Raw genomic sequence first — 25,862 nt, forward strand, 5'->3', positions numbered from 1 at the left:
TACGGTGCACAATCAACATTTATTGGACACAACACGAAATAGCTTGGTGCGGAGCGCAAGTAGCACACAAACACTCACGCTGACACGTAGCTTTAGACAAAGACGAGCACAAGACACTGCGCGAACGCACATTAAATAGGTGAATAACACAAACCCTCGTGATCTCGAGACAAGGCACAGGTGCGACTACGAACACGCTCACGAACAACCCACACCCACGGAAGTGCATACATGGGCATAACGACACGCAGACGACATAGTGGCACGCCCACAGGGAAGGGTCCGGAGCTGTGACCGTGACAGAACCCTCCACCAGGGGCTCGCTACTCTCGGAGCTTCCCGCGTAGCTGGAAAAGCCCCGAACCAATACCAATGGGCAGGTCCGGAGCCGCCGGGTTCACGAGCCTCCGAGAGCCGTCTCCCCCGATGGTGGGAACCGCCGCGAACAGCTCTAGAACACCCTCCCTGGGAAGACAGGGGAGAATACGTTAAACAATGGCACAGTCACAAACATGCACACAGGGACGCTGAACACAAAGGGCACAAACGGGAACAGTGGATTAGGGAGAAACACTGGGACTGACAAAAACACCGGTACACAAACATTCATCATCGGAGCCAAGCTCCCCGCCTTAGGCAAAGCCTGCAGCGAAGAGAAAGCTCCGGGGACTGGGGGTGCTGCAGAAGGCGGTACACCTCTCGCCTGTTCCGCCCGTTCACCGCCAGGTGCCGCACGGCTAGCGGATGCGCTGGGTGCAGCGCGACTGGCCGACCGCTTGGGGGACGCACTTCTGGTGGACGCGCGAGGTGCAGCGCGACTACTCGCCCGCTTAGGGGCAGCACGTCTGGCGGACGCGCGAGGTGCAGCGCGACTGGTCGCCCGCTTGGTGGCAGCACTATCGGTGGGCGCGCGAGGTGCAGCTCGACCTGTTTCCCGCTTGGAGGCGGTGCGACCAGCGTGTCTCGCGGCAACTGTCCTCCCTGGTCCGCGGCTACCTCCTCCGGGAGTGCCGTAGGGGCTTGCCGCCCTATAAGCCTGCTGGCGCTCCTCCACCCTCTCTGGGAACCTCCCGTAGGAAGCCCCTCCTCTGCCAGGCCAGCCTCCCCTGGTTCCGGTATCGGGGGTGGTGTCCATCGCCGGCATCACCTCCTCGGCCACGCTCCAGTCCATGGACCGTGCGGGGGTCTCACATCGGGAGTGGTCCATGGGCTCCTCCCCACAGGACTCCCCACTCTCCAACCTGGGCGGACTGTCCGGTCTGCTCCCTCCCCCTTTGTAGACTGTCGGGAGCGAACACACTGACGGAAGGCTCTCTCCCTCACTCTCCTCGCTCTCGTCCTCGCTCACAAAGGACGATGAACCAACGGACGGAGGTGGGCTGGCGCTCCCTCTCTCCCCGTAGCACACCGTTGTCTCGGAGTGCAGAGACGGAGGGGGACTAACGTTCTCCCCCTCTCCGTAGTACACCGTCGAGTCGGAGCACACAGATGGGGGAGGACTGACGTTACCCTCCGCCTTCTCGGGGTGCTCGTAGGCATCGGAGCAGACCGATGGCGTGGGGCTGGTTTCCCTCTCCTCGTCCGACGTCAGGGGAGCCGCTGACGTGGGGGAAGGGCAGCTGGCCTCACCCTCACTCTCCTCTCCGGAGTCCTCACTCCCGAACTCATCCTCGGGGGGAGTGAGGGCAAAGGCACCTACCCCCACCATGAACGGTTCACTGGACTCCTCCTCTGGGAAGTCCAGGGGCGGTGCTCTCCTGTCCTCCGATCCGCTGCTGCCCACCGCTCTGGGTGGCCGCCCTAGGGACGCGGGAGGGTGCAACTCTCTCCATATGCGGACCGCGGATTGGCGGATACCGTCTGCCATCTCTTCGTCCTCCGTCTCTCGAGCCGCGCACAGCAAGTACGCACACATGGGGTGCTGCTGCATGGTCTGCTCGGTGACAGGGGATTCGCGGCGCCGAACCGGGGAAGAGCCGTGGTGACGTCGGCTTCTCCTCTTCCCCTTTGGGGCACGGGTGGCGTATCCTGGCATACTTCTTATTCGGCTCGTCTTTCTGTAACGTTGGGTGCAGGAGGCAGACACCACGACGATTACGGTGCACAATCAACATTTATTGGACACAACACGAAATAGCTTGGTGCGGAGCGCAAGTAGCACACAAACACTCACGCTGACACGTAGCTTTAGACAAAGACGAGCACAAGACACTGCGCGAACGCACATTAAATAGGTGAATAACACAAACCCTCGTGATCTCGAGACAAGGCACAGGTGCGACTACGAACACGCTCACGAACAACCCACACCCACGGAAGTGCATACATGGGCATAACGACACGCAGACGACATAGTGGCACGCCCACAGGGAAGGGTCCGGAGCTGTGACCGTGACAGTGTAGGCATGATTAATTCATTATTTATTTATTACTGTTATTAAAATTATCTGATACAAGACAACTCAAAGAAATTATGTCAATAAAGTTTAAAAGTATTGCAACTATTATGATTATAGTTCGTTTAAATATATAAAATATTTAATAAATATTTCGTGTTGGTTTATTAGGACATAAATTATGTGATTTTGTATTACGCCTTACGGTCTGACCACCTGTACCGGCTAAAAAAAAACACTTATATTTCTGATAAAAATTTAACTATCAGAATAAGGATAAAATACTGAATTTATCTTACATCTACCTCTGAAGCTCTTCGGATGTCTGAAATACAGGCGGTCCCCGGGTTATTACGACGTCGTGCGTCGTACACGGAACTTGGTGTTTGGTGTGCGCGGCGGAAGAATACACGGTTATGCGGCTCGGGACCGAGGAGGACGGCGTCAGGATAGGATAACTGCGTGCAGTACATTATTCGCGTACAGTATGTACCTTTGTTCCGACAAATCCTGGTTAAAGCAAGCACCCACACTACGCAAAGTAAAGCCTGTATACTTGACGAGTCGCCCTCGCGGCGTAATCGCGGTGGCTCCACCCGTGCGCGAGAGCCTCGCGCCCTGGCGATTCGCGAGGTCGTGCACCTCTCGAATTTTGTAACTTCACTTTGCCCGCGCCGCACTTCAGCGCAATAAACAGTCATGTTTGCAGGGTTCATACACCTTTACAAGGTCGAATTAAAACACTTGTACGTCACTTTCAAGGTCCATTTCAATATTTCCCAGCACGTTAAACTTAATAAAGTTAAATATTTATACATATACTCGAAACGATTCGAAATAATTCGCGTTTTATTCACATTATTTAGGGGTTGTTTATTTTCAAAACGCCCGATCTTAATGTCTTCTCTCATGTTTCGTCCTGGAATTACAAGAGGCTCGTATTTGTTAACGTAATACAAGAGAATTGTTCAGTCAGATAGCTATTTGTTGTGAAACGAAGTAGATACAATTTCAAGCATGTTCATTTAGCCTAAATTCCAGCACTTTTTTTCCTGAAACACAAAGCAACATTAAAATTGGTCAAGTGAATGTTCCCTCCCCTGTTTTTGAGGGCTGTTTCTTTATACTACCACATATCGTTTCGGACAACACTGCAAAGAATGCGACGCGCCAAATAGCCTCCGCCGTTTGCGCAGGTGTGCGGAGTCGCGCGCTACGGTCACTCGCGAAAGTATTATCACCCAGGCAGGAGGGAGGTACCTTTTCTACGTAATGTCCGAAAATCAGAAGGCGGGATGACGCGCAAGTCAATCAAATGACACCGCCGTCATCCATCCAGCGCTGCCGATCCAGTGAGAGGATCATATTTCGGACACAAAACAGATAGCACGCCTGTGTGGTTTATTATGATTTGACGGATTTTTTCCCCAAAAAATTCAAATGACGGAAATCCATCGTAGTGACGGAGAACTTTAACCCATGGGTTAGGGTTACAAAACAATAATCTTCCAAAAAAGAGCCAGATCTCAGGGAAGCACATCACATTTCACACTAGGGTCACAAACCTTAGAGTCCTGTACAGTCTACAATTACTTAGGTTTGAAGATTAGTTCAACTGGAAACTTCAATTAAGCAGTTAATGAACTGAGAGAGAAAGCACGCAGGGCATTCTATGCAATCAAACGGCAAATTTAAATTCAAATACCAATTCAAATTTGGCTAAAAATATTCCAGTCCGTCATAGAACCAATTCTATTGTATAGTAGTGAGGTGTGGGGGCCACTCGTAAACCACAATTTTGAACAATGGAACAGACACCCAATTGAAATAATGCACTCAGAATTTTGTAAAAGTATTCTGCACGTTCACAGGAAGACAACAAATAATGCCTGTAGAGCTGAATTAGGCCAATTCCCACTATTACTCAAAATTCAAAAAAGCAGTATCAAATATTGGCTACATGTAAAAAACAGTGACTCCCACTCCTACCACTACAAAGCCCTGCAATGCCAAGAGCTGAACAGAGAGAAGAGTCCCCTCACACAGCTGGTCCTGACACTAACCAACACTAACACTGTTCCACATCAGGACCAGACTGGAATACAATCAATCAGGCCAAACCAAATTATAACACTTCAAAAACAAAACTACATCACCCATTGGAACGCACAAACACAAGCACAAAACAAAATGCAGTGCTATCTGGCCCTAAAACGACAGTACACTGTAGCAGACTACCTGCTTACAGTGACTGATACTAAACACAGAACCACGTTGACAAAGTACAGACTTAGTGAACATAGCCTGGCCATCGAGACCGGCCAATACAAGAAATCATGGCTGCCCAGAGAGCAGAGACTCTGCCAACAGTGTAAAAGTGTAACTATAGAGACAGAGCTGCACTTCCTCACTGAATGTGAAACTTTTCAACAAATACGTCTTATGTACTTCACAAAATTTGAGCTGATTCACCCCAACTTTAAGTCCCTATCTAATAATGACAAACTCCCCATCCTCCTGGGAGAAAACAAAGAAAGCAGCACTTTAGCGGGGAGATATGTATCTACCTTACATAACATGAGGGACAGTGAGTAGCACACACACACACACACACACACAAACGCACACACACATACCCTGTTTGTAAACACACTGATTTATGTTGATCTATTTATTTATTTTTTTTCTGCTCTACTTTTGTTATTTATTTGCTATCCTTTCTTTTCACTTCTTCAACTTTAAATTCATGTTCAAGTTCATCATAATTAGAATTGTTCATATTTTTCAATTAGTTATTCATGTTGAATGATAACACTGCTTTGGCAATACTATAACTGAATATGGTCATGCCAATAAAGCTTATTGAATTGAATTGAATTGTGTGTGGAGAGAGAGAGAGAGAGAGAGAGAGTGTGTGGAGAGAGAGAGAGAGAGAGAGAGAGAGAGAAGATTCCTTAGAGAGAATTCTAAGCAGCAGCAGCAAAAAGCATGAGCTCCTAAAAACTTTAGGTTTTTTGTTGATTTTTTGGAAATATACAGCAGTAAACAGCATCTAAACTCTAGCTGAATATATCAGGCATATTTTGTGGCAACTTTTGGGATCCATCAACAATAAAAAAGAAGAAAAAATTCATCTAACAAGCTTTCTTCTATCAGCTCAGACCCAGCAAGTCAAATCAAAACAACAGAGACAGACCAACAGATAAAGCAAGTAAGTTGAGAAATCTGGAGGAAAACAGCAACAAAGTACAGGAAAACAACAGTCATCATTCAGATTGAGCTGACTAATAAGAAAAGGTGTAAACTTATAATTTTTATAATTTTTTTTTTATATATATAATTTTTTTGTGTGTGGATATATATATTTTTGTGATTCCCATAAAGACCGTTAGCTCTTGGCTAAATCTCCAACTGCCATTAGAACTGCCATTAGAATCTTGGCATATTTTAAAATGAGCACAGTAGTGATCCAGCAAACTGAGCACAGCAGCCTCGGCTCTCTAGCCATCAGTTATCCTGAAAAGGCCAACAATGAAAGCAAAAAGAAGAAATACAAATCAGAAATACTAAGAAAACACCCTGAGACACTCCGAGCAGATTTCACAATGGCAAATGGAAGAGTAACTAAATCTGACCTGGTGTTCTACACTGATCACCCAGATCTCTGGCACTCTACTCTTCTGGCTGACCAGAAAAACTATAAAATGTGTGGAAACAAAACAGTTAGACAGCTGTACCTGGACACCACACCTAAATTTAATATTAACTTTTATAAAACTGGAACTATTATGATCCAAGGACCAGAATCAAAACTAGAAAGCTTTGAAAAGGATTTTCAAAGACTGAAAACACTAGTCGAAAAAATCAATCCCAGTCAGCCTCCTGCATCAACATCCAGTGCTGTGCTTTCTGCCTCAACTCCACACTCAGCTATCAGCCCTTCTCTACTGGCCTGCTCCACCACAGCCACTACCACCAGCTCTGTGGCACCCAAATCTCCTGCTACAGTGAAGCGCATTCAGGACTGCCTCTCACTCTTGGAGATGGAGCTAATAGAAATGAAAGAAAACCAACTTCATGAAGATGACCTTCTGCAGCAGCTGAAAGCTGAAATAACTCAACACAAAAAAGAAAGTGAGTTGAAAATCAGACAGATTGAAGAAACTGTGAATCTGCTCCAGAGAGAAAATACATCTTTCAAAGTTGAAGTAATGAGAATTAAAGAAGAACTGGAGAAGAAGGACGAGCAGATTGTCACCCTCACAGACCAGCTACTAAAGATGACAAAACACCAGATGGATACTCAGATCAAACCACACCCTAATAGCAGCCAGAAAGTGCCAGAGCTCCGCCCCCCCAGTGCTCCACAGAGCGAGCCAGAGCTCCACCCCTCCAGTGCTCCACAGAGCGAGCCAGAACTCCTCCCCTCCAGTGCTCCACAGAGCGAGCCAGAGCTCCACCCCTCCAGTGCTCCACAGAGCGAGCCAGAGCTCCACCCCTCCAGTGCTCCACAGAGTGAGCCAGAGTTCCACCCCTCCAGTGCTCCACAGAGTGAGCCAGAGCTCCACCCCTCCAGTGCTCCACAGAGTGAGCCAGAGCTCCACCCCTCCAGTGCTCCACAGAGCGAGCCAGAGCTCCGCCCCTCCTCAGCCTCACCTGGTCCACCTAAAACTGCCATTCTCATTGACTCTAATGGGAAATTCCTGAGGCACAGGCAGATGTTCCCGACACACAGAGTGGGGAAATTCTGGTGTCCCACAACCCGGACAGCACATAAGCTGCTCCATCCTTCACAGATTGGTGAACCTGAGAACATTATCATACACACAGGAACCAATGAGCTACACTCTCATGGGGAAAGTCTTTCACTGGCGGTGGTTCAAATGACTCAACAAGCTCGAAGAGAGTATCCAAACGCCAGCATCACCATCTCCACCTTACTCCCACGAAGAGACATACGATCAAACACATTAACAGCGTCATCAGCAGAGAATGTGCCAAGATCACAGGCGTTACAGTCGCCCATCACCCAGCGCTAACTCCAGACCACCTACATGACCATGTACATGTGGACAAGAACAGCATCTGGATGTTAGCATATGATCTGGGAGGAGCTGTACAAAGTCCCAGATTCATGATGCAGCATTCTCATGATGTGATGCCTAAAAGCAAAACACAAGCCAAGAGAGGCGGACCAAACGGAGCCAGTCCCAGTAATGCAGGACCCAACAAAGCCATGCCCAGCAACGCAGCACCCACCAGATCCCAGTACATCACTGGAGCACCCACCAGATCCCAGCACATCACTGGAGCACCCACCAGATCCCAGCACATCACTGGAGCACCCACCAGATCCCAGCACATCACTGGAGCACCCACCAGATCCCAGCACATCATTGCAGAATCCAGTGGATCCACACACTTCTGCACCACCCAGCAGAGCGCTGCCCAACACTGCAGTACAGGCCCCACCACCACCACCCAGCCTACAGCCCTCATATGCACAGGTTGTATCTGGTGTCAAACCTCCAGACCATCCAGCCCTTGAAGAAATGAGGCAACTGCTCCAGCTCATCTGCAGAATAGTTGGGTAATTATATAAACAATGTAAGCTTTTAGATTAATATCACTGTATATACTTATTTGGAACTGTTGTTTTCTGTTGTATATAGCTAATATAATCAATATATAATAGTTTATCTGGTATGAAATCTCTCTCTATCTCTTCATGGAATATTCAGGGACTACATTCTTCAGCGTTTGGTTTTAAAACAAAAAATATGGAATTCTTAACTAATATTTCTGGTCAAGACATTATTATCTTACTTGAAACATGGTGTAAAGATAACACCAACACTCACTGTCCCCCAAATTACAGAGAAATTCTGCTGCCATCTCTAAAATTGAACAATATTAAACATGGTCGAGACTCAGGAGGGGTTGTTGTATGGTATAAGGACAACCTGTCATCATATATTTTAGAAATTAAAAGACAATCCACACATATTTGGCTGAAGTAAAACCACATTCAATTAAGTAAAACCATAATTGAATGTGAAAATGATTTGTATATATGTGCAGCTTATGTGCCCCCTCTGGAGTCTCCGTATTATCAGGACCATTTCTTTGAGAATATTCAACAAGAAATAAGACATTTCCAGGCCCAGGGCAATGTCATGATTATTGGAGATTTAAATGCCAGAACAGGCAATGAGAGTGATATAATCGACTATACTGGCAACAAATACGTATTCAGTAAGTCCTCCACCAACTTCAGCACTATATGCTCTCAAAGAGATAGTCCTGACCACATCCTGAACAGGAACGGTAAAGAGTTAGTGCACCTCTGTCGATCCTCAGGTCTGTATATCCTTAATGGTAGGATCAGAGGAGACTCTTTAGGGAGATTCACCTACTGTTCAGCTCTTGGAGCTAGTGTAGTCGATTATGCGATCACTGACATGGACCCCTCCACTATTAGTGCATTCACCGTCAGACCACAGCTCCCACTTTCTGATCACTGTCAAATCAATGTTTATCTTAAAAGAATCAGTCAACATCAAACCATGAAACATGAGCCCTGCAATACAATCCACTTAAACCGCACATTTAGATGGAATCATGACAGCGAAGATAAATTTAAATCTGCTGTTGGTTCCTCAAAAATCACTAATCATATTAACATTTTTTTATCAGAATCATTTGAATTAAACCAATCAGGAATTAATAAAGCGGTTTCACAAATTAATGAAATATATTACAAATCTGCCAAAATGGCAGGCCTCAAGTTACTAAACACCAAACCAAACCAAAAACCACAAAAGGAAGAATGGTTTGATGAAGACTGTAAAAGAATTAGAATACAATTAAGACAATTATCAAATGAGAAACACAGACAACCTAACAATAATGAAATTAGGTCAAATTATACTACAACACTAAGAGAATATAAAAAGATTTTACGACAAAAAAAAATAAACATTATACTCAATATCTACAAAAAATTGAAAACTCTATAGACCAAAATCAGTTCTGGGAATTGTGGAACAACCTGAGCAACAAAAGTCCTCATAATCTGGCCATAGAAAATCCCAACATCTGGAAAAAACACTTTCAAAAATTATATGAGAAATTACCATCAGATAGTCTCAATTTGGAACAGCAAAAAATCCTAAGAAATCTAACGATACTAGAATGTGCAATCAAAAACTATCAGAACCCAATTGACCACCAAATTTCACAGGAAGAACTAAACACCCAAATTAAAAAACTTCAATCCAGAAAAGCCTGTGGACCCGACAGCATCCGGACAGAGATGCTGAAATGCAGCAGTCCTCAGCTGCAACAGGCTCTGCTCAGATTGTTTAACACCATTCTCCAATCTGGCTACTTTCCTGAGATCTGGAGCAGGGGGCTTATTTCCCCGATCTACAAGAGTGGAGACAAATTCGACCCCAACAACTACCGAGGCGTCTGTGTGAGCAGTAACCTGGGGAAGGTGTTCTGCTGTATCATTAACGCCCGGATACAGGCCTTCCTTACTGAACACAGCGTCTTGAGTAAAGGACATTGGTTTTTTACCAAATCACCGCACTACTGACCACATTTACACCCTACACACCCTAATCCACCAACATCTACACACAAAAGATCACACTAAAGTTTTTGCATGTTTTATAGATTTCAAAAAAGCATTTGATTCAATCTGGCAAGAAGGACTATACTATAAAGTTCTACAAAATGGTGTAGGGGGTAAAGTCTATGACATCATTAAATCGATGTATGTCAGTAATAAATGTGGAGTAAAAATTGGCAATAAAATGACGGAGGTCTTCACTCAGGGGCGTGGTGTCAGGCAGGGTTGCAGCTTGTCTCCAACTCTCTTTAATATCTATATAAATGATCTAGCAGTGTTACTGGAGCAATCTGCAAACCCCGGCCTGACACTAAACGGAGCGGAAGTTAAATTCCTCCTCTACGCAGATGACCTGCTACTGCTGTCGCCTACAGAACAGGGGCTTCAGCGGCACCTGGACCTGCTGGAGGAGTACTGTCAGACCTGGGCCCTGACAGTCAACCCTGATAAATCTAAAGTCATGATCTTCCAAAAGAAAGCCAGATCTCAGGAAGGCAGACACATTTTCTATCTAGGAGACACCGCCCTAGATCACACCCTCTCGTATAATTACCTGGGGCTCAGAATCAGCGCCTCAGGAGGCTTTGGTCTGGCAGTGGATGCACTGAAAGAGAAGGCCTGTAGAGCCCTCTACTCCATTAAAAACAAATTTGCCAACATCCACATCCCAATTCCAATCTGGCTAAAGATCTTTGACAGTTCAAACCCCAGAGGAGAAAGTAAGGAGCGTCACACCTTAGGATGCACCGGGATCCAACCCAGTGGTGGGACCTATACAGGGTGAGCAGGTAAAAACTAGTATACATTGGCCTATATCTAAATAAATTTTATGGAGGTTGTAAGCAGTAAGTTGGAGAGAGGGGGGTTCCTAATAGGCTTTAAGTGCTAAAAAGGATAAGGATAAGTGCTAAAAAGTAAGTGCTTAAGAAATGTGATACACACCCACATATATATATATATACAGAAAATATAATACATACACACACTATGAAAATCTTGCAAAATTTTGCAAGTTTGTAGCTAGTGTGTATGTTCTGTTTCCCCTGTGTTTGGTCCCTCCCTGATGTTGAAGCCTGTAGGTGTATATGTATTTAAAGCTCTAATCCAGTGTGTCTCTCTCCTCTTCCTTTGGTATGTCGTCCAGGTCAGGTTCGATTCCAACACCGTAACCCGCGGAACGGCTGGGCTCTAGGCCTGCGATGCTCACCACTCGACCACACGGAGGCTCATGCTTAACACACCATCCTCCCAACCCTACTTTTACTAATTCACTGATCAACCTATGGATCACCCCACAGGCTCTTGTCCAATCGGACGGAGACACATCTTCTTATCTTGACTAGCACCCATTCACATACTCTTTTAGGACTATCAATTTACACATCCAATTAGAATAGGGTCTACCTCCTTTCCATCAGCCCCCAGCCCTATTTTAGGGAGGGAAACTTCCACTCGGTAATAGTCCTCTGAGGAAGCAGTTCTACTGCGAAACGTCAGGACTTCAAAAAAATTTTTCTTACCAGGACGAACTCTACATACAGCAAAAAGAATATTTTTTCTCTTGGATTAAGAAAAATCTCTTCTTTTTGAGAGAAGAAAACATTTTTTCAGGATCTGGTTTTTAAAAACTTTTTTTCTAAGGAAAATCAATAAAACTTCTTACCATTTTTAACCAAGAGACCAGGTGGCGGACCCTCAAAGAGGTTGGACCTGAAACCTTTCAGCCTTCACCGTTCCACAGAATTATCAATCTTAAAAAGGATCTTAAAAAGGATTTTATTCCAGTGTGGGAAACTGCCTAAAGGTTCATCCAGGAACACAGGATCATAAAGAACTCCAGCTGACTACAGTAGGTGAGAGGCTTTTTTTTGAACACCTGTACCCTTGGGATGGCCACCTGTCGGAATAGATTTGCTGTTCTAGAGACTCTGGACTCTAAGGAGGTAGACCCCACACCTTCTCACACCTCACACATAACACATACAGCACAACCCTACATCAAGCTATATTTTAAATACATACAAGTTACACATCACCTCAACATCATTAGTAATGCAATAGACACACAAACATTTCCCAAGGGCATGTTCAAACAAATGAACAAATTGACTGCATTTATTAAACCAGCGTGTCCTAACACAGACATTCTGAGCAAAGTCAAAAACAACACACACAGTTGGATGCAACATAACTTACAATTTTTATTAGAACACTACCAAGACACTTCTGCACTGCTTTTACAACAGTTGGATGATTTTAATGCCTCTAACTGGAGCCAGGCCTGTAAATGGGCCCAGAACCGGTTTGGCAATAGGCTTAAACAGGCTACCTTAACCACTTGTTTGGAGAAAGTCCAAAATAGGCCTACAAATAACACTGGCAATCTTCATTCCTCTGACCCTGCTCTCCCTTCCACACGGAAGACACTCTCTGGGGAAACTGCAGCTGCCTCCTCCAGGTCTCCAGCCATCAGGGATCAGGGAGCCTCTTCCTGTAGCAATAAAAGACAGAAGACCACAGTGCAATTTCACCATTCTATACTGTCACAAATTGATAATGTAAGGGCAGAACCTGTAGTACATCCCACTACTCACGAACCTGTAGTACATCCCACTACTCACAAAGCCAGGGCCAGCAATGTCAGTCTCTTCTCAGATACTGATACAATCTTACCTTTTTCTCAGGCTTCCACTTCTACTGATAAAGCAGACACACTAATAAATAGAGGGACTGGGACAGCAGGGCCACAACTCGTAATATCCCCCAGACTAAGAGCCAAACCTGATTCTCCTACTCTTCCAGCCACTAATAGAGCTTCCCCTACATTGGCATCTAGTTCCCCCATAGAGACAAATACATTACAATATCCCATCCAACACCCTAGAAGCACCAGAAAGATTTTTGAATGGGAATTAGTAGTTACTAAACCTGTTGTTTTTATTGGGGATTCCAACTTAGCCAGGATTCCCCCTTATAGCAACGCCCGGGTACAAGTGGACAGTTTTCCTGGGGCTAACTTCCTCCACATAGCCAAGGTTCTACAAAAATTGACCGTACACTCAGAGACTGAGATTGTAGTCCTAGCATTGGGCATTAACAACAAAGACCAGTTGTTCACACAAACTTCCAAAAAACAGCTACAGGAGTTGTGGAGGACGGCAGCTGAAGTCTTCCCCAATGCCACGATTTACACTCCAATCATTCACTTTTCAGACCTTCTCCCAAAGACCCAGCAGCAGAACCTACGGGCTCTAAACACCTTTATAGCGGATAACGGCATGTTCCTGAACGAGATATCACAACTCAGATTCCAAGTGGAACCCAGGGACTTAGTCCACTGGACCCAGGGTACAGCTCAAGCAATTTTTACTTATTGGCTTGACCAATTAAACTGACCAATCCCCCTAGGTGTCAGACACTTCACAACACTAACAATGTTCTCAATCTCTCAAGCAGTTTTCAGCCCACAGAAGAACAACTGGCCCTCCTCAGTAGAGGTCTATCCTTCATTCCTACGCCTCGGGCACCGGCCTTGGGGGAACTTAGAGGTGACTTGTCTGCATTTAATAGAAGGTTAAAACTCTTTGACTATTTTCACCCGTCCATAGATTCTGTATGTTTACCATTCACAGCACCCTCCACCTGGACACCCCAGGACCAGAGAATGAATATTGTTCAAACAGTGCATGAACGTTAACCTGAGCAGACGAAGGTTTATTCTCGAGTTGGTAAAGGAGCTGTGTGCACAGCAGAAAATGGCGAAAGCGGCTAGGGCAGTGGCACAAAAGCGAATTTTACCTGAAGCTCCTTGCCCGCCCTCAAAAAGAAAACAATGCCAAGTCGGCAGATGTTCAGGGAACAAAACGTATGACATCTGCCAGACATGTAAGCGACTGGTCTGTGGCAAATGTGCAAAGACTGCACCTAAGCTGTGTTTTGAATGTTGAGTTGTGTGAAGCTGACACACAAATCAAAACAAAGGGAACTTAATTTGAGGTGGTGAACGAAACTTATGCAATATACGCTAAAGAGAGATGGGATGCACCCGTTGTTGGCCTGTAGCTGTGTTCTACAACCTCCAAAACCTGGCTGTAATTAATAAATATTGTTCAAACAGTGCATGAACATTAACCACAGCGGCGGAGGTTTATTCTCAAGTTCACAATTCACTACATAAATGGAACTTAATTTGAGGTGGGGAACGAAACTTATGCAATATACGATACATGTAAATCACCGAATGGTGATAACGCTCGGTGATAACACGGTCGTTAGGACGTGGGATCACACATCGGCTATTCACCGATCAAACACCTCATTTGAAACGGCAACACAATACGGCAAGATAAAAAAGTGAACATTAGAGAGGACAGAGGCAACTATATTCGTGAAGCCATCCGTATCATTTTAATAATTTTGCGTTTTGTTACGCAAAGGTACATAGCCTACCTTTTATAATGATATTTTTGTAATTATTTTGCCTATTTATGCTTTTTGTTCTTTGTCTAACACAAAACATTATAGACATTTATTTGTAGATTTGTTATGTTCACCATAGCCTACAATTCACTAACATACACAACTTTTAGACATTAAAACTTGAAATGGCGTAACATTGAGTATACAAACAAACTTGCTTTAGCTCGGTCTACGGGCTTCACTTTGCTACTCTGAGTATCGAACAAGCTTTTTGTGGATGTGGGGGTGGAAGGCTGCAGCGCAGTCTGTTTCATTAGCAAGACAAAAGACGTGAACGCTTCACAGTGGGGGTGCGGGCCAGTGGGTTAGTGGTGTGGCGAACGAACATGATAATATAGTGACATATATGCCAACAGAATAACACACAGACAAATAAGCAAACTATTACACTAACCAAGCAAACTATTACACTAACCAAGAAACAAAACTGAAACTATTTTGCATTTACGTTTTCGCACAAACCAGGAAATGCAATATGAAACTAAACAAAACTGACAATGGGAAAGCTACTGAGAACAAGGTCACAAGGCACTGATTCTAAAAGGTTTAGTCACATTAATTTGTTAACATATTGACGTTACGTGCAAATGTCACCATTACAAATATTTTGTTTGGGCGGCTCATTCTTCCTTTTGTGCAAAACGCCATCTAGCGTTAATTATGTGTCAGTACCAGCTCCCCTGTGTAAAGACTCAGCGGTCTTTTGACCGCCCGAGGCGCGCTTTAAGTAGGTGAAAACAACACGGCGCTAGTAGGAGGTGGTGAAATCGGTCAGATGACCGGCCCTCCGCGCTTCTAGGTATAAGTATGTAAATGAGGCGCGGCGCTTCTAGTGTTAAAGTAGCATGAGAAGGGAAATACCATGGCAGTGTGTAAGCCCCTTTTAGTAAAATAAAAATCCTCCCCGGTCCCAAAAAACACCCACCCTATCCCAAACAAATACACATTCCCCATGTCTATCATCTGAACAGTGAGAGACTGCGGGCTCCCTCCTAATAATACACGAGCCTTCCGATACATTCTAAACTGTTCCGTGAAGAGAACAACGACCTTTTAGTTATCATTGAAACGTATTGGAGTGGAGGTAAAGAGTGTCCGTGGTTAATAACTGTCACTTGGTTTGGGGTTCAAACAAATATCCTTGTTATTCTAAGGTACCTGGCGCCGTCACTCGACGATCGTAGAATGCTTTTGCCTCCTCTGGGGTGCGAAAGTTCAGGGTCTCTCCCTCGAAGAATACGCGTAGAGTGGCTGGAAACCGGAGTTGGAATTTTATCCCCTTCAGGTAGTGTGTGTGTTTGATGCTGTTGAATTCTGCTCTCCTCAGAGATAAACCGTTACTGAAGTCGGGGTAAATCCGAACCGTGGTATTCTTGTATTGCAAGGTGTTCTGTTTGGCAAAACATAGGAGACGTTCCTTATCTTGAAAGCGGTGAAAGCACACCAGGAATATCCGTGGGCTTTGGCCGGTTGCTGTTGGCATACTCCCCACTCGGTGTGCTCTGTCCAAGACTGGGGCCGAGTCGAAAACTTTGTCGCCTGTGAGGTCCATCAGCATTTTTGATATAAAAGTCACAGTCTCTCCGTCTCCTTCACTGCCCTCTGGCACATTTACGATTCTCAAGTTGGACCTACGCGAACGATTTTCTAAGTCTTCAACACGATCGAGAAGGGTTGCGTTTTTTTTGCGCAGGGACTCGATGGCACGTTCCGCTGTGGTAATTTTCTCGAAATTATTACCTGCTATGGTTTCTGCAGCGGTTAGGCGCGTTTGGAAACCATCCACCGTCTTTCGCAAAGCGTCAACAGAGGCGTGCAAGGGCCCGACAGATTCCTGGATGAGGCTGGAGATGTCCTCTCTTATGCTGGCACGTTGTTTAGACAATTCTTGCACCAGTTGTGTCATTGAGATTCCTTCTTCTTGGGAGGAGCGGCTAGTAGGCGACGCCATTGCAGCTAGCTTGTTAGCAATTGTATTCCGTGTATTCGGTGGAGCGGGATTTGGTTTTGATTTTGAGGACTTACTCATTATACGTTTGTGGCTATTGTATATACACTCTTTTCTCCGTCGATTAAAATGAGTTTCGCTGCACAATGATCAGTGAGTTTAAGAATTATTTTCAAGCGAGGTCGGAGCTCTTCACCCTAGCTGTCTATCACGCCATGACACCCGGAAGTCCCGAACGAAAATTGTTGACGTTGTTGAGGCCGTACGTATACTCCAACGCTAGGAATCTAGCACTAGGACCCTGGAGCGGTTATTTTCTGCATTAGCGCTAGATTCGGCAAAGTTCACATCGCGCCAGAACAACTGAACAACACACACTTATAATAATTTAATGCCTCCCCTCATAAAATTCCAGACATTTTAAGACATTTTTAGGCCTTGAATATGGAAAACTAAATTTAAGACATTTTAAGACTTTATAAGGACCCGCGGGTACCCTGCAAATTCTATAATCTGTAAATCTATGTAGATTGTATATATTGTACATTTTGCACTTGCTACTTTATTGCACTTCTGGTTAGATGCTAAACTACATTTTGTTGCATTGTACTTGTACATGTGTAATAAAGTTTAATCTAATCTAATCTAATTTGAATAGGCATCCCATAATAGTGGAAATAGATTGGAAGTGGGATCGGTAATCACAAAACATCCCATTTGCAATCTATTTGATCAGGCATCCCATAATAATCGGAATCACATAATGGAAATAAATTGGAAGTGGGATGTTTTTCCACTTACCTATCCCGCTTCCAATTTATTTGCATGTGCTCCTCACTGTGGCCAAACTGCGTATCGCGCGAAAAACGCCCGTTTTTCAATGATTTATTGCCCGCCTCGTGCGGGCGCTAGAGGCAGGGGGACACTTCCCCTCATGTCTGGGGGTCCCCTCCTTGTGGCATGACCCATCCACCGACCCGGCAAAAATCTGGGGTCCGAATGGGAGCGTCAATTGGCCACTTAATAAATTGGAATTGGGACGTTGCTGCGCTAACTAGAGAAAAGATAATCAACCTATACCATCTTCATTTAAGGCAAAAATATGGGTTCATTTTGGTTTTTACCAAATGCCAGGGAAGACCAAACTTGACACAATGTAGCTTGTGTGCAAGGCTTGTGTAACGCGGTGAGCACGGGAATGTACACACCGAGTGAAGTAATATAGAGAAGGGTCAACCCAAGTGCCAGCTCGCAAGAGCAATACGTTTAACACTTGTCATATGTATTAGCGAGAGGGACACTGCGACCCAGAACAAACAAAACAATGCGGTAGATTCAGCGCACAAAAGATTAGAAACCAAAACCGTGAGGGCACAGAGTAAATAAAACAAAAACACGGAAAATACAACACGTGAAAAATAACTCAACCATAGAGAGACGGGAGAAAGAAACAAAATAATAGCAACTAAAAAAATAGCATGGATAAATGCAACATGAAACCGAAACCAAGGATGCCAGGGCAAGTAACTGGCAGCAGACAAAAAACGCTGCTGCAAAATAAAACCCTTCCCAAAAATAAAGGCACAACAAATAGGAAGAAATACAGGATTGGGAAAACTTGAGATGGGTCAGGAAGCGACGCAGGAGATAGATACTCGAATAAGTAAAGAGAAAGCTTTAGAGAGAGGTGGCGAGACACCTTCAAACGAGAAGCAATCACAGAAAGTATAGACTGGCTGAGAACGTACGGTTATGACCGTTTAGTCTGGGACTGACTCTGGTGCCCCTAGCAACGGCTGGGGGAACAGCATCCAAGCCAGCCCTGACACCTTGCAAAATGAAGCTCAAGAATTTTGGTAACAAAACAAAAAGCATTTTATTTTACCAAAGCACTTAAATTTTTGTTCATCACACTGGCAAGACTGAAATTTCAGGATTTCCAGGACATCACCCCTCCTTCTTGCCAGCAATTATCCTTCCTTTTATTATGCAAATGCGGAGCACTGAGGCAGCAGGTCAAACACTAATATGGCTAAAAGTACGAGGAGTTTCGCAGGCAAACCGCGCCGACCAACGCTCTCTTTTCCACAGAAAACCAGCTCATCTGTATATCACAGTTTCAAGAAGCAATTCAAAAGTTACTACCGTGAATCTATCTTTCTTTATAGCGCGAAGGTAATTATTCCTATGCTGAATAGGAATGAATCCTTTGGTTTGAATCGCGCTAAACAATCTAACTGATAAATCCTCGCGCTAAAGAATAAACATTTGTATTAGGCGTACGTGCTGTGCCATTTTCACAAGGCAAACCAGACACTGACTAGCCCATTTTATATGTTTCATATGCATTTCATGCTTACTTCATCGCACTAAAGAATAAACAATGCGTTTGCGGTCCATACAGTGCGATGGCAAATTCACAGAATCTTGCTGCAGAGAAAACAAATATACATTTTGAATCCACCTCGCTACCAACTTAAAATTTAGAAGTTATTTGTTTTTACTATCCAAGTGTAATCTAAAATTAAGTAAAAAACGAAATCGATCAGTACAAATTATATATATTCTATCCGTATCTATACATTGTATGCATGTTATTTCTGCGATTCGGCTGTTATGAAACAGCACTAATTTACAGGTAGAATGTATATATAATTTGCACTGCTACATAGACAGGAAACACCATAAAATAATCTCAGAAATATCAAAAATTATATATATTCTATCTGTATTTAGAGAAAATCAAATGTAGTCATTGTATATGTTATTTGTTATTCTGCTTTTATAAAACAGCACTACTTGTATAAGAATTCTAACCATATCTATTTTTTATTTTTATTTCTACCTAATTCCAGATTGTACTAGGATAGTATAGAACAATTAAATTTGATTAGAGACTGACTGACTATTCAACCATTCATACTTCTATTCATCCATCTGAAATAAAGAAATGGAAATGCGGTAGTATCGGTTAGCGTGTGATTAGCGGGTATCAATATGCATGTCATTAGCGCCTTTGCATCAGGTCGACGTCAAGGTCCAAAATTTACACTTGTTGAAGATGGGTGGGGTGTGGTCTTCTCCCAGCTGGGATAAAAACGGACACACAAACACAGGTGAATCATTTCGTATATTTTTCCTGTTCTGCGAGGAATACACGGACACTACGATGGCACACAAGAGGACTTACACTGCTTTGCAAGCTTTGGCTCTTCTGAACGAAATGGATGACTGCGAATCCGATGGAGGAGAGGAACATTCTGTTAGTGCTGAAGACTCCGATCTGGCAGTTTCATCTGGCGCAGATACAAGTGGACAATCGGATGAAGAAAACCGTAGCCCTCCACAAAAGAAGCGTTCTGTTGCTAAGGATGTCAGTAGGCCTGAACATAACATAAACGCAAAAGATGGAACCGCTTGGGAAAAAACAGATGTTGTACGCATTCGTGGACACGCCAGCACCACTTTTACGTTCAGTAAGACCGCAGGACCTACAGAGCATGCCAAGGTAACGTAAAAAACTTTTTGTAGATGTATACAAGAAAAGTAGAGGTGAATTTTGCCAGCTATATTTTCTCTTTTTCTAGACGTGTATAGGACGTGTATTTTATAAATATATTTATATATTTCCTCTTTTTTTTACATGTAAGTAATGTTATCACGGATGTGCATAGGAAAAAGCATTGAACTGAATTTGGCCAGCTATATTTCCTCCTTGTTATATTTTATAAATATATTTATATTTCCTCTTTTTTTACAAGTAATGATATGTCCTCTTTGTTATATTTTACAAATATTTTTATGTATGATGTATTATTTTATATTTCCTATTTTTTTTTTACATATAAGTAATGTGATTTTTATTTTACTTCTACAGCGCAGAATCACAAGCAGGTTGCAGAGCTTTCTGTGTTTGATCGACACAGAGATGCTGAGGACAATCACACACTGCACGGTCCATGAAGCTCACAGAGCAGATCAGAGCTGGAACCTGTCTGTCAGCGAGTTGATGGCTTTCATCGCAGTGCTTTTTCTGCGGGCAATACTCTGCACGGTTGGAGCCATTGCCGATTGTTGGTCTAAGAATTACGCTGTGCCCGCAATCAAGGACACGATGTCGCGTGACCGCTACAAAGAAATCATGCGGTACTTGCGCTTCGATGACAAGGACACCCGTGCGGAACGTGTAAAGAGTGACAGATTTGCTGCAATCTCGGACATCTGGCAATGTTTTGTACGTAACTGCACTCTATGTTACACGCCAGGACAACACATCACCGTTGATGAGCAGCTCTTTCCAACCAAGGTCCGCTGTCCTTTCCTGCAATACATGGCTACAAAACCTGACAAGTTTGGCATAAAGTTTTGGATTGCTGCTGATTTGAAGACCAAGTATATGTGCAATGCTCTTCCATATTTGGGAAAGGACCCCAGTCGTCCCAAGGGAGAAAGACTGTCAGAGAATGTCGTCATGAAACTCATGGAACCATATCTGGACAAGGGCAGAACAGTCACCACAGACAACTACTTCACACCCCTGTCTCTGGCCAACAGACTGCTTGCACGCAACACAGCTCTGCTTGGGACAATCAACAAGATCAGAAGAGAAATTCCTCCTCCAGCAAAAACCACCAAGGGATGTGAGGAATTCTCCACACACGTGTTCAAATCAGGAAGTGCCATACTGACCGCGTATGCTCCAAAAAAAAAAACAAGGCAGTCTGCATTCTCAGCACAATGCACAAACAAGTCACGATCTCCGAAGGCCACAAAAGGAAACCAAACACGATCACGGATTACAACAGCATGAAGGTATGCGTATATGATAAATAATGTCACATTATTGAATTTTTATGTCAGACAAAATGTTTATAATGTAACATAACCTTTTTATGTTTCTTCTTTGCAGTGCGGTGTGGATATCATGGACCAGAAGGTGCGTGGGTATACGGTCCGCGCAGCAACACGCAGGTGGCCTGTTGCAGTGTTCTACAACATGCTAGACTTGGCAGCGATGAACGCACATGTTTTGTATACAACATGCACGAGGTCCACAGAGAACAGAAGACTTTTTACATGTTCTTGCTGAGGAACTTGGGCGTCGATTCTTACAGGAAAAGACAATGGCGAAAAAACAACGACCTCCACCTGCTCCTGGAAAGACGACGCAGTGCCAGGTGCAGATACACTGCAACAGGAATCACAGCTCGGAGCGGTGTGCTGTGTGCGCCAAGTACACCTGTAGAAAATGTAGAAAGGATGGGCCATGGATATGTAGCAACTGTTAGATTGCGGGATGCTCATAGCGGACTTGGCTGTATTTCAAATGAGATTTCTATTTTTCTAATAAAAATAATGTTGTTCTGCATCACACATTTGTTTTACCATCATTGCTAAGGCAAGAATATCTTTATTGTTGTTATTACTGGGTGGGGTGTGTGTGTGTGTAAAAGTTTTACAACAGCGGTTCTATTACCGGCGTTATTTCTGTAAATCGCGCATATACTCAAACTAACACGATGTGCAACTATTTTACATTACAAAAAATATAGGTACACAGATTGACTGGTATCTTACAAGTTTGTAGTGGATTCAAAATGTATATTTGTTTACTCGATTCTGTGAATTTTACATCGCACTACACATACCGCAAACACATTGTTTATTCTTTATTGTAAGCATAAAATACGTATGAAACACATGCACATTATTGTAGTTTATTCTTTAGTGCGATGAAGTAAGCATTAAATGTGAATGAAACATAAAACTGGCTAGTCTGTGTCTGGTTTTGCCTTGAGAAAATCGCACAGCACGTACGCCTAATACAAAAACAACGCAAGGATTTATTTCAGTTAGATTGTTTAGTGCGATTCAAACCAAAGGATTCATTCCTATTCAGCATAGGAATAATTACCTTCACGCTATAAAGAAAGATAGATTCACGGTTGTAACTATTGAATTGCTTCTTGGAGCTGTGATATACAGATGAGCTGGCCAGGCTGTATTTCCTTGGAAAGGAGAGCGTTGGTCAGCGCTTGAAACATAAAATGGACTGGTCATTGTCTGGTTTGCCTTGCGAAAATCGCACAACACGTATGCCTACTACATGCACATTATTGTAGTTTATTCTTTAGTGCGATGAAGTAAGCATGAAATGTGAATGAAACATAAAACTGGCTAGTCTGTGTCTGGTTTGCCTTGAGAAAATCGCACAGCACGTACGCCTAATACAAAAACAACGCGAGGATTTATTTCAGTTAGATTGTTTAGCGCGATTCAAACCAAAGGATTCATTCCTATTCTGCATAGGAATAATTACCTTCGCGCTATAAAGAAAGATTGTAACTTTTGAATTGCTTCTTGGAGCTGTGATATACAGGAGCTGGCCAGGCTGTATTTCCTTGGAAAGGAGAGCGGGGGTCGGCGCTTCAAACGCGCACCATGTCATTAGCAAGACAAAGGGCACTAATCTCTTCACAGCGGGGAAGTGGGCTACTCGGAGGCTGATTTTCCACGCGACTTTTCGTGGCAAAAGTCTGCCCAGTGTTAAAGCCTTATTAGTAAACGATTTTTAGGTGACAAAACATTAAGACATCTCACATCATAAATATGTTTTTTAAACGGATATGTCGGGAGACCCCCCCGCGAGGTGCACTTTTGTCGCCAACTTCAAAGCCGGATATCTTGCGATCGGCTGCACGTAGACGTCTAAAACTCGGTAGGCATGTAGATGGGATAGGAAATTTTGAATTTATCGCTTTTGTTCAGAGATTCATTAATGTTTAATATGTTTTATAAGGCCATAAAGGAGCTGGGCCCACTAGGGGGCGCTTCTGCAGTTTTGTTTGGGTGTGAGTGGGGGGCTGTGCTTGGTGACTTGGGGCAGGCCAGTGCCCAACGTGAGCCCTAAAGTTCTAGTCGGTTCTCCCTATCCTATTTCCTACCCTAACCCTAACCACTCTATCCTGGTCCCTAAGCCCTAACCTGTCCCCATCTCCTGGTCCCTAAACCCTAACCGTCTAGTTCTGGGGTAGCGGTCCTCTGCCCTAACCCTAGCCTTAGTGTAAAAAATATTTTTTAACTATGTAAATCATTTATCTTTTTTTCTCTCCTCCAAAAGCAAGGACAAACTTAAATAATTTCTCTGCTCCTTATTGGAAGAAGGGCCTGCTGCTTTTTTTCAAAAATAGGGGCAGAGCCCCCTCTTGTGGCTGAGAAAAATAACACACCCAGCACACATTTAAATTTACTTGCTGACTGGAGCTGAAAGGACTGGGACCGTGGGTGTTCGGATCGCTAATGAGCCAAGTAATTTTACTAATTGGTTGTAGAACGTTGGAACTGACACTCCGTTGGCAGTTCCTTCATCCATTAATGAATTTAAATTTGTTACAATTATTTTAGATTTTATTTTCCAATTAGCTTGCGATCTCACGGTGTTCTCCCCCAACACAAATGGCTTAGTTCACCTGTTCTTAATAAAGCCAACGCGTGGATAATAGAGAGGAGCCTCTCCACAGTTTTATTGGAGTTAATTTAATTTATTTAACTAATTTTGTTCCTCCTATCTTGAGGATACCTTTATTAGTTTTAGTTCCTTTCAGCTCTAACAGCAGAGAGTTCTTTAGAGCTTTAATTACAGCTGTTTTGGGCAAGTAAATGCCTGATGAAGGTTTAATAAAAAACTGAAACGTTGCGCAACAGGCTTGCCATTGAAAAGTGTTAACAGAGAAATAAAACATCAAAACAAATACAGGAAAAAAAAATCATAAAACAGATAGACCAAAAATATTTTTTCTTCTTCTTGTTAAAATAAAATCACAAAAATCAACAAAAAAAATTATAAAATAGAAAAATAAAAAAATAGTGTTCGTTTGATATTCACAACCTACCACAATGTCTTTCCCTGGGCGCCCTAGGGACAGGGAATATTTTCCCCATCCCAGGGACTACACAAACTACTATTATGATGTACCCTCTAGACAGGGACCATCTTCCTACAGGCGTACGGGCACCCAACACCGCAGCCAGAACCGGTGGAAGTCCGGTGAACGCACTGGGAGGTGGATGGCACAGCGACAGCCCCCTTTCCCAGTGGGACGTGAGCGGCATACAAGGGAGCAAGGTAACACAAGGCCTGCAAGGAAACGGTATGGTAAACAGCCACCTAGGTCGGGGAGCAAGATGGTTTCCGCAAACAGACAAGGATCGCGCCCCTGTCCTAGTTATGCAGATGTGTTACGCGGTGCTCCTCATAGCCGCCGTCCTGTGGGTCCTGCAAAACAAAGGCAGACCCAGAGATCAAACCAAGCACATGACCACAGTCAGAATAATAAGTTCAGGGATCTAACAAGACTGATCTATAAGCTTTTACGCTCTCACCACCATTTAAAACAAATGTCCAACACGGACCGGGAGCTTCCAACCCTTTCAAACATTAAAACATCTCTCTGACATCATCAAACCAGCTAATTTGACCCCTCTTATAAAAAGCCTGTTAGATGGCAATGCAAAAAAACTGGGCATACACCACTTACCTTATACTTAAGGACCACTATGAGATGTCAGTGGATGAGACTACTGTACTGCTCCTGGAGTACATGGAGGAAGACTGGCGTACGGCCTTAAAGGTGGCCTCCTCCTGGTACCACAAAAAGTACCCTAAGAGGTTTTCAGAAACAACTGTGGAGAAGGTCAGAACACTGTTGGAGGCCTTAGCTGACAGACCTCAGGGTACGGAGGTCGGGACCCATGTGGAAGTTGCCCAGGGGCATGAAACACCTACCTGTACAGAGGATTTTCCCTCACTTCCTCAACAGGCTATTACCCCTCCTCCCACGCCACTGACATCTGCCTCTGTCCTAGGGGCTGGTCTTCATCCCCGTTCAACTAGGCAAAAGAGAAATGCATACATGAGTGTTTTGAGAAGGGTAAGGGCATCCCACTAAATTCATGTGCAGCTCGTGCAGAGGACCATCCTGAATTGGATGACATAGGCCCCTGCACGGCCACACAGACTGTGGTCAATACTCACCTGAGAGCAGAACATGACTCACCACCAATGGTGGAGGTGCACAATGCAGACCTGATCTCTCTGCCAGAGGCTGAACCTGCCCAGGGGGATGAATGTGTTCTCCTGGAGGATGAAACAGACTACATTGCGGAGGAGGAGGTAACTGACATGGAATATGCCAGTCAGTCTAGTAGCCCACTCCCATGTGACCCACTCAGCCGTTCACCTATGGAGGAAAGGGAAATCAGCCTCCTACCTGAACCCCTGATCAGTAAGCCAATCCCGCCCGCTGCACCAAGGACAGGGCCTCTCAAACTCATCCTGCATGTCAAGACTGCCAGAAAGATGCAGGAGTGGAGTGTCTCTGTAGAGAAAAAGTGGCTCGTTCTT

At 44.1% G+C, this 25,862-nt stretch overlaps 1 long non-coding RNA gene across 2 annotated transcripts; it reads left to right on the plus strand.

Annotated features, from left to right (window-relative positions):
- The first annotated feature begins 11,419 nt into the window (after positions 1-11,419).
- LOC143493314 (uncharacterized) lies at positions 11,420-13,824 on the plus strand. Of its 2 annotated transcripts, none has more exons than XR_013125391.1 (4): positions 11,420-11,885; positions 13,246-13,380; positions 13,489-13,580; positions 13,665-13,821. It is a non-coding gene; the product is annotated as an uncharacterized LOC143493314 (long non-coding RNA). The 2 variants fall into 2 exon arrangements; XR_013125392.1 differs by having other exon boundaries at positions 11,867-11,975; positions 13,665-13,824.
- The last annotated feature ends 12,038 nt before the right edge of the window (positions 13,825-25,862 follow it).

Source organism: Brachyhypopomus gauderio, unplaced genomic scaffold, assembly GCF_052324685.1.
Source record: "Brachyhypopomus gauderio isolate BG-103 unplaced genomic scaffold, BGAUD_0.2 sc84, whole genome shotgun sequence".
NCBI classification, from domain to species: Eukaryota; Metazoa; Chordata; class Actinopteri; order Gymnotiformes; family Hypopomidae; genus Brachyhypopomus; species Brachyhypopomus gauderio.